The 16958-nt window shown below is 49.0% G+C and overlaps 1 protein-coding gene across 1 annotated transcript in view; it reads right to left on the bottom strand.

Annotated features, from left to right (window-relative positions):
• Window positions 1-9080: 9080 nt before the first annotated feature.
• Window positions 9081-16958, bottom strand: part of RAB17 (RAB17, member RAS oncogene family) — a 60582-nt gene continuing 52704 nt past the window's right edge. Inside the window, exon 7 of the mRNA XM_073646678.1 lies at window positions 9081-9352. The gene's annotated coding sequence lies outside the window, so the exon portion shown is untranslated. The remainder of the gene's footprint in view (window positions 9353-16958) is intronic.

Raw genomic sequence — 16958 nt, 5'->3', positions numbered from 1 at the left:
AGGATTCTGGATGACTGGTGCCATGCATACCATGATTGAGGATGAGGGGTGCCATGCATACCAGGATTGGGGATGAGGGGTGCCATGCATACCAGGATTGGGGATGAGGGGTGCCATGCATACCAGGATTGGGGATGAGGGGTGCCATACATACCAGGATTGAGTGATGAGGGTGCCATACATACCAGAATTGGGATGAGGGGTGCCATATATACCAGGATGAGGGGTACCATTCATACCAGAATAGGGATGAGGGGTACCGTGCATACCAGGATGAGGGATGGGGTGCCATACATACCAGGATAGGGATGAGGGGTACCATACATACCAGGATGAGGGATGGGTTTCCATGCAAACCAGGGTCGGGGGATGTGTGGTGCCATGCATACCAGGATGATGGATTGGGTACCATACATACCAGGATTGGGGGATGAGGGGTACCATACATACCAGGATGAGAGATGAGGTACCATGCCTACCAGGATTGGGATGAGGGGTGCAATGTATACCAGATTTGGAATGAGGGGTGCCATGCATACCAGCATTGGGGATGAGGGGTGCCATGCATACCAGGATTGGGGATGAGGGGTACCATGCATACCAGGATTCTGGATGACTGGTGCCATGCATACCATGATTGAGGATGAGGGGTGCCATGCATACCAGGATTGGGGATGAGGGGTGCCATGCATACCAGGATTGGGGATGAGGGGTGCCATGCATACCAGGATTGGGGATGAGAGGTGCCATACATACCAGGATTGAGGGATGAGGGTGCCATACATACCAGAATTGGGATGAGGGGTGCCATATATACCAGGATGAGGGGTAACATACATACCAGAATAGGGATGAGGGGTACCATGCATACCAGGATGAGGGATGGGGTGCCATGCATAACAGGATAGGGGGATGAGTCATGCGATGCGTACCAGGATGAGGGATTGGCTACTATACATACCAGGATTGGGGGATGAGGGGTGCCATACACACGAGGATGAGAGATGGGGTGTCATGCATACCAGGATTGGGATTAGGGGTGCAATGTATGCCAGATTTGGAATGAGGGGTGCCATGCATACCAGAATTAAGGATAAGGGGTGCCATGCATACCCGAATTGGGGATGAGGGGTGCCATGCATACCAGGATGAGAGATGGGGTGCCATGCATACCAGGATTGGGGGTGAGGGGTGCCATGCATACCAGGATTGGGGGTGAGAGGTGCCATGCATACCAAGATTGGGGATGAGGAGTGCCATGCATACCAGGAATGGGGATGAGGAGTGCCATGCATACCAGGATTGGGGATGATGGGTGCCATGCATACCAGGATTGGGGATGAGTGGTACCATGCATACCAGGATTGGGGATGACTGGTGCCATGCATACCATGATTGGGGATGAGGGGTGCCATGCATACCAGGATTGGGGATGAGGGGTGCCATACATACCTGGATTGGGGATGAGTGGTGCCATGCATACCAGGATTGGGGATGAGGGGTGCCATACATACCAGGATGAGAGATGGAATGCCATATATATCAGAATTAGGAAGAGGGGAGCCACGTATACCAGGATGAGGGGTACCATTCATACCAGAATAGGGATGAGGGGTACCTTGCATACCAGGATGAGGGATGGGGTGCCATACATACCAGGATAGGGATGAGGGGTACCATACATACCAGGATGAGGGATGGGGTGCCATGCATACCAGGGTCGGGGGATGTGTGGTGCCATGCATACCAGGATGAGGGATTGGGTACCATACATACCAGGATGAGAGATGAGGTACCATGCCTACCAGGATTGGGATGAGGGGTGCAATGTATGCCAGATTTGGAATGAGGGGTGCCATGCATACCAGCATTGGAGATGAGGGGTGCCATGCATACCAGGATTGGGGATGATGGGTGCCATGCATACCAGGATTGGGGATGAGTGGTACCATGCATACCAGGATTAGGGATGACTGGTGCCATGCATACCATGATTGGGGATGAGGGGTGCCATGCATACCAGGATTGGGGATGAGGGGTGCCATGCATACCAGGATTGGGGATGAGAGGTGCCATGCATACGAGGACTGAGGATGAGGGGTGCCATACATACCAGGATTGAGGGATGAGGGGGCCATGTGTGGCACCCCAGGGGTCTGGTTTCCACAGTAACAGCAATGTTATGTCTGAGAGCAGGTGGGAGGTCTCTTGGTCAGGAATCCTATGCATGCCACACCTCCTGCCCAGTCCTGGGAGGGGAAGAACTTCCCCTATATAAACCTGGGGCTGAGGCAGGGTTAGAGAGTTCAGAGGGAGAGTGCAGCCAGGAGGGCTGACAGGGAGCTGTGGCTCCGGCTGGGCCCAGCTCCTTGGCCATGCCAGGAGTAGAGAAGAAGTAGAGAAGAGAAGCAGCATAGGAAGAAACAACAGGAGCTCTGTGGGAGCAGTGTTACAAGGAGTCAGGGGCTGGCAGCTGCAGAGCTCGCCCTGACTGAGAAGATTTCTTACCGGACCCGGAGTCCGAGGCTGTGGGGACTAACTCCTACCCAGCAGCAGAATCCGTCAGGCAGGGGATTTCAGGTCCTCTGGCCAAGAAACCCGAAGGCACGGTCACACGCATGGGACCAGCACCGCCGTCATGGAGCGGAAGCTACTAGAAGGCCCCGAGTCACCGGCCATACGGGTGAGCACCACACGGTACACTCAGGGACGTGGGCTACTTATACCCGCCTCTAGCAAGGTAGCCAGAAGAGTACAGTCAGTTTGGGAGGCCTACAACTCCGCCTGGCCAGGGGAGATCCCATCTGCTCAAGGACTGACCAGGCCCCGATCGCTAGCCAGTACTCCGGGAGGGTCTATCTTTGTCACCAGTAAAGACCCTGAATCACACCGCATCGTCTCTGAGTGATTCCTGCTACCCCCATCATCCACGTCGGCTGCCCTGAGGCCATACCCCTCCCGTTGGGGGTTATACCATCTACGCTGCACTATCCTACCACCGGCCTCAGCGGTCTGCCCTGCAGCGGCAGCTCCATAGCTGTACTCAACGGGTGGCGTAGTCGTCCAACATCTACTGCTAATAGACTCGCCACTTAGTCTGACTCCCTGGGCACGGACCGGGTCACCGCCACGAGACTACAACCCTCAACAGATCCGGCTCCGGGTAAGCTCCCGCGTGCGCAACGCTGCGCGACACAGGCCCAGGGGTGCGTCACATGCATACCAGGATGAGGGATGGGGTGCCATACATTCCAGAATTGGGATGAGGGGTGCCATATATATCAGGATGAGGGATAACATACATGCCAGAATAGGGATGAGGGGTACCATGCATACCAGGATGAGGGATGGGGTGCCATACATACCAGGATAGGGATGAGCGGTACCATACATACCAGGATGAGGGATGGCGTGCCATGCATACCAGGATAGGGTATGAGTGGTGCCATGCATAACAGGATGAGGGATTGGGTACTATACATACCAGGATTGGGGGATGAGGGGTGCCATACATACCAGGATGAGAGATGGGGGGTCATGCATACCAGGATTTGGATTAGGGGTGCAATGTATGCCAGATTTGGAATGAGGGGTGCCATGCATACTAGGATTGGAGATGAGGGGTGCCATGCATACCAGGATTGGGGATGAGGGGTGCCGTGCATACCAGGATGAGGGTTGGGGTGCCATACATACCAGAATAGGGATGAGGGGTACCATACATACCAGGATGAGGGATGGGGTGCCATGCATACCAGGGTCGGGGGATGTGTGGTGCCATGCATACCAGGATGAGGGATTGGGTACCATACATACCAGGATGAGAGATGAGGTACCATGCCTACCAGGATTGGGATGAGGGGTGCAATGTATGCCAGATTTGGAATGAGGGGTGCCATGCATACCAGCATTGGAGATGAGGGGTGCCATGCATACCAGGATTGGGGATGATGGGTGCCATGCATACCAGGATTGGGGATGAGTGGTACCATGCATACCAGGATTGGGGATGACTGGTGCCATGCATACCATGATTGGGGATGAGGGGTGCCATGCATACCAGGATTGGGGATGAGGGGTGCCATGCATACCAGGATTGGGGATGAGAGGTGCCATGCATACCAGGATTGAGGATGAGGGGTGCCATACATACCAGGATTGAGGGATGAGGGGGCCATGCATACCAGGATGAGGGATGGGGTGCCATACATACCAGAATTGGGATGAGGGGTGCCATATATATCAGGATGAGGGATAACATACATGCCAGAATAGGGATGAGGGGTACCATGCATACCAGGATGAGGGATGGGGTGCCATACATACCAGGATAGGGATGAGCGGTACCATACATACCAGGATGAGGGATGGGGAGCCATGCATACCAGGATAGGGTATGAGTGGTGCCATGCATAACAGGATGAGGGATTGGGTACTATACATACCAGGATTGGGGGATGAGGGGTGCCATACATACCAGGATGAGAGATGGGGGGTCATGCATACCAGGATTTGGATTAGGGGTGCAATGTATGCCAGATTTGGAATGAGGGGTGCCATGCATACTGACGCGCCCCCTGGGCCATGTTTGGGGAATACCCGGAGCCGGATCTGTTGGGGGTGGTAGTCCTCGTGGCGGTGACCCGGTCCGTGCCCAGGGTGTCAAACTAAGTGGCGATGTTTTTAGTGGCAGATGTGATATTGTTCGACTACGCCACCCGTTGAATGCGGTTACGAAACCGCCGCTGCAGGGCAGACCGCTGAGGCCGGTGGTACAGTTGTGCAGCGTGGGTAGTATAGCCCCCAACGAAGGGGTATGGCCTCAGGGCAGCGGACGTGGATGATGGGGATGGTAGAATTGCACGCAGGCACCAGGAACCACTCAGAGACGGTGCGGTGTAGTTCAGGGTCTTTACTAGTGACAATGATAGACCCTCCCGGGAGTACTGGCTAGCGGTCGGGGTCTGGTCAGTCCGTGAGCAGACAGGATCTCCCCTGGCCAGGCGGAGTTGTAGGCCTCCCCAACTAACTGTACTCTTCTTGGCTACCTTGCTAGAAGCGGGTAAAAGTAGCCCACGTCCCTGAGTGTACCGTGTGGTGCTCACCCGTATGGCCGGTGACTCGGGGCCTTCTGGTAGCCTCCGCTCCACGACGGCGGTGCTGGTCCCTTGCGTGTGACCGTGCCTTCGGGTTTCTTGGCCAGAGGACCTGAAATCCCCTGCCGGTCGGTTTCTGCTGCTGGGTATGGAACAGTCCCCACAGCCTCGGACTCCGTGTCCGGTGAGATCTCTTCAGCCAAGGCGAGCTATCTAGCTTCCAGCCTCTGGCACTCACTCCTGCTCCTACAGGGCTCCTGTTGTCACTTTCCCTGCAACTGCTCCACACCAGACCAGACTGTGTCTCTGTCTCTGTCTGTGTTCTTTTCTAACCCCACCTCAGCCCCAGTTTATATAGGGGAAGTTCTTCCCCTCCCAGGACTGGGCAGGAGGTGTGGCATGCTTAGGATTCCTGACCAGGAGACCTCCCACCTGCTCACAGACGTAATATTGCTATTACTGTGGTAACCAGACCCCTGGGGTTCCACACATACCAGGATTGGAGATGAGGGGTGCCATGCATACCAGGATTGGGGATGAGGGGTGCCATGCATACCAGGATTGGGGATGAGGGGTGCCGTGCATACCAGATTTGATATGAGAGGTGCCATGCATACCAGGATTGGGGATGAGGGGTGCCATGCATACCAGGATTGGGGATGAGGAGTGCCATGCATATCAGGATTGGGGATGAGGGGTGCCATGCATACCAGGATTGGGGGATGAGTGGTGCCATGCATACCAGGATGAGGGATTGGGTACCATACATACCAGGATTGGGGGATGAGGGGTGTCATACATACCAGGATGAGAGATGCGATGCCATACATACTAGAATTGGGATGAGGGGTGACATGTAAACCAGGATGAGGGGAACCATACACACCAGAATAGGGATTAGGGGTACCCTGCATACCAGGATGAGGGATGGGGTGCCATACATACCAGGATAGGGATGAGGGGTGACATGTATACCAGGATGAGAGAAAAAAAGCAAAGGGTAGAGCAGGCACCAAGCATAGTAAATAATGAAATATAGAGGCAGTGTATTGAAAACATTGTAGAAATTTTATTATAGAAAAGACATACAGCACCACTTAATTAAAAAGTACAGTTAAAAAACATATAAGACAAGAAAAAACAAAAAAAACGCATGGACAAAAATAACCCTCTAGAGAGTTCTAACATGTGAATCCAATATAATGTGCATACAGATATATACATCAGAGAAAATATGGCACAAATATAATGTGAGATCCAATGATCCTGGTAGTACAAACAAACTGCTATAATAAGCCCTCTGGATGATCTGTATGACGTAGGTATAGTATAATATAAGATTCAATGCGAACAGATTACTATGATGAGCCCTCTAAATAATGAATAGAAATGTCACTATAATAATGAATTCTAACCTCAGGGAAGAATATACCCTCCCAAAAATAAGTGCATATCTATCAGAAAAAAATCTAACAGAGAGGCTACATGAATCAATCAAAAAGTATGATACTAACCATGTAGGTTCACACTGGAATACAGGGGATGTCGCCGATGCGTAACCCTACGCGTGACGCCATTAGGTCCTGGCTTCCTCTAGGGTTACGCATCAGCGACATCCCCTGTATTCCAGTGTGAACCCACATGGTTAGTATCATACTTTTTGATTGATTCATGTAGCCTCTCTGTTAGATTTTTTTCTGATAGATATGCACTTATTTTTGGGAGGGTACATTCTTCCCTGAGGTTAGAATTCATTATTATAGTGACATTTCTATTCATTATTTAGAGGGCTCATCATAGTAATCTGTTCGCATTGAATCTTATATTATACTATACCTACGTCATACAGATCATCCAGAGGGCTTATTATAGCAGTTTGTTTGTACTACCAGGATCATTGGATCTCACATTATATTTGTGCCATATTTTCTCTGATGTATATATCTGTATGCACATTATATTGGATTCACATGTTAGAACTCTCTAGAGGGTTATTTTTGTCCATGCGGTTTTTTTGTTTTTTCTTGTCTTATATGTTTTTTAACTGTACTTTTTAATTAAGTGGTGCTGTATGTCTTTTCTATAATAAAATTTCTACAATGTTTTCAATACACTGCCTCTATATTTCATTATTTACTATGCTTGGTGCCTGCTCTACCCTTTGCTTTTTTTCTCTCATTTATTTCTCAGGGACTTTGGCACAGGTGTATGTCTTATCATAAGGTGGTGCTGGGTCTTATATATTTTTCATGTATACCAGGATGAGGGGTACCATACATACCAGGATGAGGGATGGGGTGCCATGCATACCAGGGTCGGGGGATGTGTGGTGCCATGCATACCAGGATGAGGGATTGAGTACCATACATACCAGGATTGGGGGATGAGGGGTACCATACATACCAGGATGAGAGATGAGGTACCATGCCTACCAGGATTGGGATGAGGGGTGCAATGTATACGAGATTTGGAATGAGGGGTGCCATGCATACCAGCATTGGAGAAGAGGGGTGCCATGCATACCAGGATTGGGGGTGAGAGGTGCCATGCATACCAGGATAGGGGATGAGGGGTGCCAGGCATACCAGGATTGGGGATGAGGGGTGCCAGGCATACCAGGTTTGTGGATGAGGGGTGCCATGCATACCAGGATTGGGGATGAGGGGTGCCATGCATACCAGGATTGGGGATAATGAATGCTATGCATACCAGGATTGGGGATGAGGGGTGCCATGCATACCAGGATTGGGGATGAGGGTTACCATGCATACTAGGATAGGGGATGAGGGGTGCCATATATACCAGGATTGAGGGATGATGGGGCCATGCATGCCAGGATGAGGGATGGGGTGCCATACATACCAGAATTGGGATGAGGGGTGCCATGTATACCAAGATGAGGGGTACCATACATACTAGATTAGGGATGAGGGGTACCATGCATACCAGGATGAGGGATGGGGTGCCATACATACCAGGATAGGGATGAGGGGTACCATACATACCAGGATGAGGGATGGGGTGCCATGCATACCAGGATAGAGGGATGAGTGGTGCCATGCAAACCAGGATGAGGGATTGGGTACTATACATACCAGGATTGGAGGATGCCATACATACCAGGATGAGAGATGGGGTGTCATGCATTCTAAGATTGGGATGAGGGGTGCAATGTATACCAGATTTGTAATGAGGGATTCCATGCATACCAGGATTGTGGATGAGGGGTGCCATGCATAACAGGATTAGGGATGAGGGGTGCCATGCATACCAGGATTGGGGATGAGGGGTGTCATGCATACCAGGATTGGGGATGAGGGGTGCCATGCATATCAGGATTTGGGATGAGGGGTGCCGTGCATACCAGGATTGGGGATGAGGGGTGCCATGCATACCAGGATTGGGGATGAGGGGTGCCGTGCATACCAGGATTGGGGATGAGGGGTGCCCTGCATACCAGGATTGGGGATGACGGGTGCCATGCATACCAGGATTGGGGATGAGGGGTGCCATGCATACCAGGATAGGATGGGGGGACAGGATAGGGGCAGCACAAATACCAGGATGGGGGGCAGCACATACCAGCATGGGAGACTATATACCAATAAAAATGCTAGCCACCCGGGCGTAGAACGGGTTCAATAGCTAGTTAATGTAAGAAGATGGACATAATGCCTTGTTCTCCCTTGGAGACATCAGTGCTGTGTACAATGTAAAGTGTATTGTGTGAGGGTTATGTGTAATGTGAATTGTGTTGTCATGAATTGAAGTGTTTTGCACTGTACTGTTAGTAAACTGAGTTCTGCCCAGCAACAGATAGTGAGTAGGGTAAGACATAGTTAAGTGTTGGTGTGGAGGTTTCACCAATTTAGGATACACTAGGTAACTGCTCTCCTCTAAATTAAAGATGTCCGAGTGCATGCATTGAAGCTAATTAACCAAATCTGCTAATCTGGTTGAAAAACTTCTCTCAGAGACTGAACCATCAAAATGGCATACTTTATTACGTATACATGGGGTTATATAGTATTCTTCTTCTAGGTGGGATTAGTATAATTCATTGCTCTTTCTGATAACTCAGCACACTGCAATTTGCTCATCCATGTATCTCTTGGTCTCAGTAACGCCTTAGGAATTCCGATGGGAGGGGTGAGTTTGTCTCTCAGCGCCATCTTTGCCAACTCAACACAAATCTCTCTGTTATCAGCCATGCACATGGATACGTCATTCCCAGGAAATCATTTAGTTGTTCGTGTCTACAATAAAAACAGAAGCTGTTAGTTATATATTCATTAACTATTAACATAATTCATGTGCAAATACACATTTGCATACATACATACACATAGATTATTCCATCATCTCTATATTAATTCACACTGATTAGGTAATCTATTAAAAGAAACTAATTGATTTTCTATAATATATATATTTTACCTTGACATTGGTACTAGCCCAGAGAGGGAGGGTCTATATAGCAGGATGAGAGAGGACTTCCTGGTAGTGACTCAAACAGGGCCTAGCTTGCCGCCAGAGTAGGCATTTGGTTTGGTCTGAGTGCTCAGAAAGGCCACATGCAGTATGTGTTTTGTGGTAAGAAAGAACGGAGATTCAGTCGCAGAACCACAGGAAGTGGAAATGACTTTCACAGACTGTACTGTGGTGTTAAGCTGGTTAAGGTGGTGAAGGAAATGAGATCAGTGGAGGCAGGAATGTGTGAGGCAGAGGAAGTAATGAGACTGTGTATTGAGATACTTTGTATTAATGAAAAAGTGTACAAGACATTTGTTACTCGCTATTCTGTGTACATAGTTGCCACACAATGGCTGCTAAGTACAGCTTCATTTGTTAAGAACATCTAGTCCTGGCAAACCAGCGTCATTGGTTACATGCGGCCTGCATGGGCGTCCTGCCCCTATGACAAGTCCACACACACAGCCAGGTCCTTCATCTTCATGTAATGTGCCAGTGCAAAACAGACGAGTACTTCACCCACGGCTACCGCCCCGCGCCACGTTCAATGTGCACCTACCAAAGCTGTCGTCTTCTTTGTTATCAAGTAGGAAACTACCCGTCAACACTACAAACTGCCTCAAGAAATACTTAGCACCTGACTGTGCAAATAACTTCTTCAGTGACGAAAAGGACAGGAACTCTTGTGCTACCTATTGGATGTAGCAATCCTAAAAGTCAATATCAAGTCTAAAGGGCCTTGCACACACTTAGTTTAAGAAACCAAACCAGAAACTCCATTTGCAGACGTGTTTTGAAGTGTTTGTCCCTCATTTGCACAAAGTCGGAGGTCTGCTTTGACTGGGTGAGAGTCCCTCTGACAAGGGGTCTAAGGAGTGAAGTTTCTCCTTGACAAGTTGGTAGCAAAAGGAGTAGTGATGAGCAAACATGCTCGGATAAGGGGTTATCCAAGCACGCTTGAGTGCTAACCGAGTATCTTTGGCATACTCGCAAAATAGGTTCACGTCGCCGCAGCTGTTAGACTGCTGCAACACATGCAGCGATTGCCTGTTTGTCAGGCAATCCCTGCATATCTCGCAGCTGAAAAACAGCCATGAATCATGCAGCTGCGGCGACGCAGAAGAAAGAAGTACAAGAAAGTACAATCCTAAAAGTAAATATCAACCCTTTAACAGGCTTTGCCACATGACTTAGAATACGAAGCCAAACATGTGGTAGCTTCAAGCAACTTTTTTACGTTTCTCTACTGCTGGATTTGCAGCCACACTGCTAAGTACTGCTGTATAATATCTGATACTTCTGTCTGTGTGCTACAGAGAAAGAAGAGCAGCACCTAATCTCTCTAGACCTAGATTTATAATAAACTTAGAAGTTACCATTACCCAAAGCATCAATCCACAATCCACAGTGAAGGAACCTGTTACACACCGGTTCTGGGGTTTAGGTTCTTCTTACACCCCAGTCCACTGAACTTTCTTGTGCTCTACATTGGGCTTTGCAAGTAGCCTGGCTTCTCCCATGTGTTGAACTAAGTAGGCCTATATAAGGCCTCCCAAGGCACACTCCTGTGTCTTGATATTAAGACTTTCTAGTAACACTTTGTTTGTCTGTGCACAGTTCCTGTCCACAGGCTTCAGGATGTGTCCTGGCTGCCTGTGGTTTCCAGTCCCTGAGTTACTTGTCTGCGACTTTCAGTACCACTGCTAGCTGGCTAGTTTCTCCTGGATATCTCCTATCTGCCTGCAGCTTCCATGATTTTCAGACTTTATAGTTACTCCGGAGGTTTGCTATCTGTTGCCTGTTTTCTAGGACCTCTGCTGCATGTTTGCCGGCAGTTTCCAGGATGTATCCTAGCTGCCTGCGGCTTCAATTATATTTAGACTTTCTTGTTACTCCGGAATTTTGTCTGCTACCTGTCTGCGGTCTCCATGATGACACCAGTTTGTCTGCAGCATCCAGTCCTTAACTCTGCAATCTGCCTATGGCTTCTAGTAACTCTGCTGTCTGCGGTTTCCCAGATGTCTCTGGTCAGCCTGGGGCTTCCAGTAACCCTGCTACTTGTCTGTCTGTAGTTTCCAGTTACTAATTCACCTGTCTGCTGCCTTCAAAACCTCTGCTAACGGTCTCCTGTCTGCTATCTGTGCGTGCAGAGATGTATCTAGGTCTTCTAGCACCCGGGGCAAGAATTCAGTTTGGCGCCCCCCCACAAGCACATATGCGATTTGCACACTTAGTCACATGGCGAGGAGCTGCTCTCCCTAATTCTCTCTGAAAGAAGCAGGAAGAGGAGCTAGTTGTCATGTGATCGTCAGTATGAAAATCGCATATGAGTGAAGTGGCCATGTGATGACTGATGGAACCTGCAAGCAGAGCTGAGTCCTGACAGTGAGTATATTACACTTGGATTGGCATGCTACAGGGCTTCATTTTATAATTAAAGGGCTTGTCGAGGTTTGAGATGAAAGTCTGCAGTCACTTAAGGTGACTGCAGGCTTCTGAATTCTCACAGCACATGCACTGCACACTTCTAGGATTCTCCCTTGCCGGTGGCAAGAGTGGACAGTCACGTCAGCACAAGTATGCGATTTGTATACTTCTGGCCACATTCCGACTAGACGTGTCCAGCCTAGCTCAATTCAACTTCATTGAGTGAGGCCACGCATGTCTAGTTGGCATGTCAACACATGTATGTAAATCGCCGGCACCAGAGAATCCTGACAGCGTGCAGTGCGCACTGTGAGAATTCAGAAGCCTGCAGTCACATAGAATGACTGCAGACTCATCACAAACCTGGACAACCCCTTTAATGCTCCTAACATAAATAAAAACATGAGTATTAGTCAGGAACACAAAAAAAATTTCCATCCAGGTACGTGATAGATGAGGTCTCTAGAGTCGTTCTCTTTCTTCTTCATCTTGTCCAGACACCATGATGACTTTTCTCATCCACAGCCCATCTCTGCAGACTTCCATCTTTTCCGGTCTTCTGCAGCACATCCCCACGCGATGACGTTAACCCCTTTATGACCTTCATTTTGCTACCCTTCTTTCCAGAGCCAGAACTTTTTTATTTTTTGTTCAATATGGCCATGTGAGGGTTTATTTTTTGTGGGACGAGTTGTACTTTTAAACACCATCACTGGTTTTACCATATCGTGTACTGGAAAACGGGGAAAAAAATCCAAGTGCGGTGAAATTGCAAAAAAAAATGCAATTCCACAGTTGTTTTTTTTACCACGTTCACTGAATGCTAAAACTGACCTGCCATTGTTATTCTCCAGGTCATTACGAGTTGTACATACCAAACATGCATAGGTTCTTTTTTATTTAAGTGGTGAAAAAAAATTCCAAAGTTTGCTAAAAAAAAAAAAAAATGGCGCCATTTTCCGAGACCAGTAGCATCTACATTTTTTGGGATCTGGGGCCAGGTAAGGGCTTATTTTTTGCACGCCGGGCTGACGTTTTTATTGATACCATTTTGGGGTAGATCCAATGTTGTGATCGCCTGTTATTGCATTTTATTGCAATGTTGCGGCGACCAAAAAAATTTAATTCTGGCGTTTGGAGTTTTTTTCTCGTTACACCGTTTACTGATCCGATCCGATTAATTCCTTTTTTGTATTGATAGATCGGGTGATTCTGAACGCGGAAATACCAAATATATGCATGTGGGGTTTATTTTTTATTATTTTATTTTGAAGGGGGCAAAAGGGGGGTGATTTAAACTTTTATATTTTTTTAAGATTTTTAAAAACATTTTTTTTTACACTTTTTGCTTGCTTCAATAGTCTCCATAGGAGACTAGAAGCAGCAATTACCTGATCGCCTCTGCTACATAGAGGAGATGAGCAGATCGCCTCTATGTAGTAAGAATGCTCCTGTGCTATGAGCGCCGACCACTAGGTGGCCCTCATAGAAATCTTTACATGACAACCACAGGGGTCTGCTGCAGACCCCAGGTTGTCATACCCACGCATAAGTGACCCACGATCATGTGACAGGGTCACCGACGGGCGGGGTAAGCAGGGCCGGCATCAGCACCCGGCGAACCCGGGCAAGTGTCGGGGCCCTGGACCATCAGAGGGACCCACTCGCTGTTGGGGCCGGGCTTCTCCCCTGGCATCTGTGCAGCCAGGACCACCAGCACTGCTTGATTGCCGGCACTTTACCAGACATGGCTGCGCGCAGTGCTCTGTGCGGCTGTGTCTGGTACTAATGACAAGGCAGGGGCGACACTGCCCCTTTAATTTTGCTTGTGTGTCACCCCTGTCGCATCATTGGTAGCAGACACAGCCTCACAGCGCACCGCCATGTCTGAAGTGCCGGCAATCAAACACCGCCGGAGGTCCTGAACAGATGCGGGGGGAGCACCCCGGGCCCCAACGGCGAGTGGGCCCCCCTGATCATCCAGGGCCCTATGTCTGTGACACGCCAGCGGCCCTGCACAGATGAGGGAGAGCAGCCCGGGCCCTGACAGTGAGTGGGCCCCTCTCTGATGGTCCAGAGCCCTATGTCTGTGACACGCCGGTGGCCCTGCAAAGATGAGGGGGAGCAGCCCGGGCCCTGACAGTAAGTGGGCCCCTCTCTGATGGTCCAGAGCCCTATGTCTGTGACATGCCGGCGGCCCTGCACAGATGAGGGGGAGCAGCCCGGGCCCTGACAGTGAGTGGGCCCCTCTGATGGTCCAGAGCCCTATGTCTTTGACACGCCGGCAGCCCTGCACAGCCACATGGCAGAGGAGCTCAACTGGAGACAGGACCGGGGGCAGGTGAGCGAGGCTTGTTGCCAGCTTTCCCAATCCCCATATTAAAAATATTTCTAATGTGTGTGTGTATGATGTAAATGTCTGTGTATGTCAGTATGTATGACTGTGTATATATATTTATGTCCGTTTTATATATGTTTTTAAGAATTTGTTTTCAAATATGTATGTATGTCTGTATGTGTATATGTTTGTGTATGTGTGTGTCTATATATTGTATGTGCGCATATCTGTGTACCATGTGCATGTGTGTATGTGTGCATATCTGCGTACTGTGTGTGTGCGTGCATGTCTGCATATATGAAGGAAGAGGGGACAGCTTGTGTTAAAGGGGCCCACTGAGACTCTTTCGCCCAGGGCCCATGAAAACCTGGAGCCGGCCCTGGGGGTAAGTGACGAGCTTCCGGCATTTAACTAGTTAACAGCCACGGCTTGATCGCGCTTCCACCCGCGGCTGTTGCGGGCACATGTCAGCTGTATAAATCAGCTGACATGTGCCCGGTTCAGTGCGGGCTAAGCGCCGGAGCCCGCGCTGAACAGGGGGTGCCGACATGGTGCGTAGCAGTGTCATTATAATGCTCCTGAATAAAAATATCTGCCCTGCGCCGAGTCCCTGAACAAATAATTGCCACTCACTATATTCCCTGCACAAAATATGACCCACACAATGCTGTCCCTCTTAGGATATGTGCAGACTATCCGGAGCTGACTGCGGAGGAGCCGCCTCCGGCTTCAGCTCATTATGCAAATGAGCGCCGGCCTCTTTTTTTGTTTCTCACATGCAGACTTTCCCCATAGAGATTAGGTCTATGGGGAAAGCCTGCATGCGGACCCGCAGGAGTAATTGATATGCTGCGGTCTGGAAAGACGTGCCGCATGTCAGTTTACATGGGTGTGCCGCGGACGCATAATGGACATGGGATTTGTAGAAATCCCATCCACTATGCTGTAACATCTGGACGCCGCGAATTGCACGTGCAGATACCCTTATTGTACATGCCCTCCACACTGCCCTCTCCTTTCCATACTAGGCCCCCTCTTCACACTATCCTCTCACACTGTGTCCCCCTATAGGGCCCAGTCTCTATACTGTGCCCCCTCATCATGCTCCCCCTCCTGGCTGTGACCTTACATTGTCCCCCCATGCTACCCGCCCCACTACTCAGTCTTTATTCTGTGCCCACTCACACTTTTCTCCCCTATACTTTTTCCTCACACTATTCCCCTCAATAGTCTCCTCTTACGTCCCTTCTGCTAACCATACTGTCTCCTCACATATTTACCCCCTCGCTCTCCATACTTTCACTTCACCCATCGTCCGACTCCCCATACAGTGTCTGCACACATCCCATCACCATCGCCGCTCCCCATACTGTGTCTGCACACGTTCCATCACCCTTGCTCCCCATACTGTGTCCGCACACATCCCATCACCCTTGGTCCCCATACTGTGTCCGCACATGTCCCATCACCCTCACTCCCTATACTGTGTCCACACACATCCCATCACCCTTGGTCCCCATACTGTGTCTGCACATGTCCCATCACCCTTGCTCCCCATACTGTCAGCACATGTCCCATCACCCTTGCTCCCCATACTGTGTCAGCACATATCCCATCAACCTTGCTCCCCATATTGTGTCCGCACACATTTTTCCCCTTGCTCCCCATACGGTCTGAACCCACCCCCCACTTGCTCCCCACAGAATAAATTTCCCCCAACCACACAGAATAAATCCCCCCCTTCACACTGAATAAATATCCCCCCTCCACACTGAATAAATAATTGCTCATTAATACCATGAGATGAGAAAAGACCTGGCCTTTCCCTTTCTTTATTAAGAACTAAATGGAACTTGAAAAGATAAGAGTCATATGTGAGTCATTAAAAGACACTGCTTCAGTTGGTTAAAAAAAAAAAAATTAACATAATGGATTTCAGGCACTAGGTAGGTGAGGGGAGGATGCGAGTGCTGATAGAGGGGCAAGGGGCGGCTACTGACGTCAAGCCACACACAGCTAATATAACTAGATTAGAAGGAGAACAGGCACCAGAGAACAGCTGGGGAGAGAGTCCCCTGCCACGAAAAACTGTGAGTATAACGGATTACCACTTGTCTCATTGGAGGGCATGCAGTCATTTTTACCTATATAAACATTTACCAATACTCTATGAGTTATTCACTCAGATAAAATAGCAACATTGGTAATAATAAGTTAATAACATTAATATTTAAATCTGAATCAAGTTTTCTTATTATCATTTCATCCAGTGCATTTAACCACTGAGCCGGTTCTTTCCAATGTGTGATGAGTAGGAAGTTACCAATCTGACTGAGTATGTGATGAGCAAGAGACCAAAGAGAGGATTCTAACAGTTGATACAAACTACGCTTGGCACTGAAACTGCTAAACTTTGCACTGTACAGCTACTTGAAACGTCTTCCCTGTGCCGAGATTGTGTGAAGCATCACTGTATGGATGTATATGTTGTTATGCACATGCATATGTATATAGAGTGCTGCGAGTGGGTTCTCACATCTGTATTATTTAATATGTAATTCATCTCATTCATTTTTATATGCTAGGAAATAAAAATTCAGACGCATGCAGCTCCATAATAGAAA

Source organism: Phyllobates terribilis, unplaced genomic scaffold, assembly GCF_046119375.1.
Source record: "Phyllobates terribilis strain yellow unplaced genomic scaffold, ASM4611937v1 Scaffold_9__5_contigs__length_417890890, whole genome shotgun sequence".
In the NCBI taxonomy this organism is placed as follows: Eukaryota; Metazoa; Chordata; class Amphibia; order Anura; family Dendrobatidae; genus Phyllobates; species Phyllobates terribilis.
This window is presented reverse-complemented; position numbering and strand designations above follow the sequence as displayed.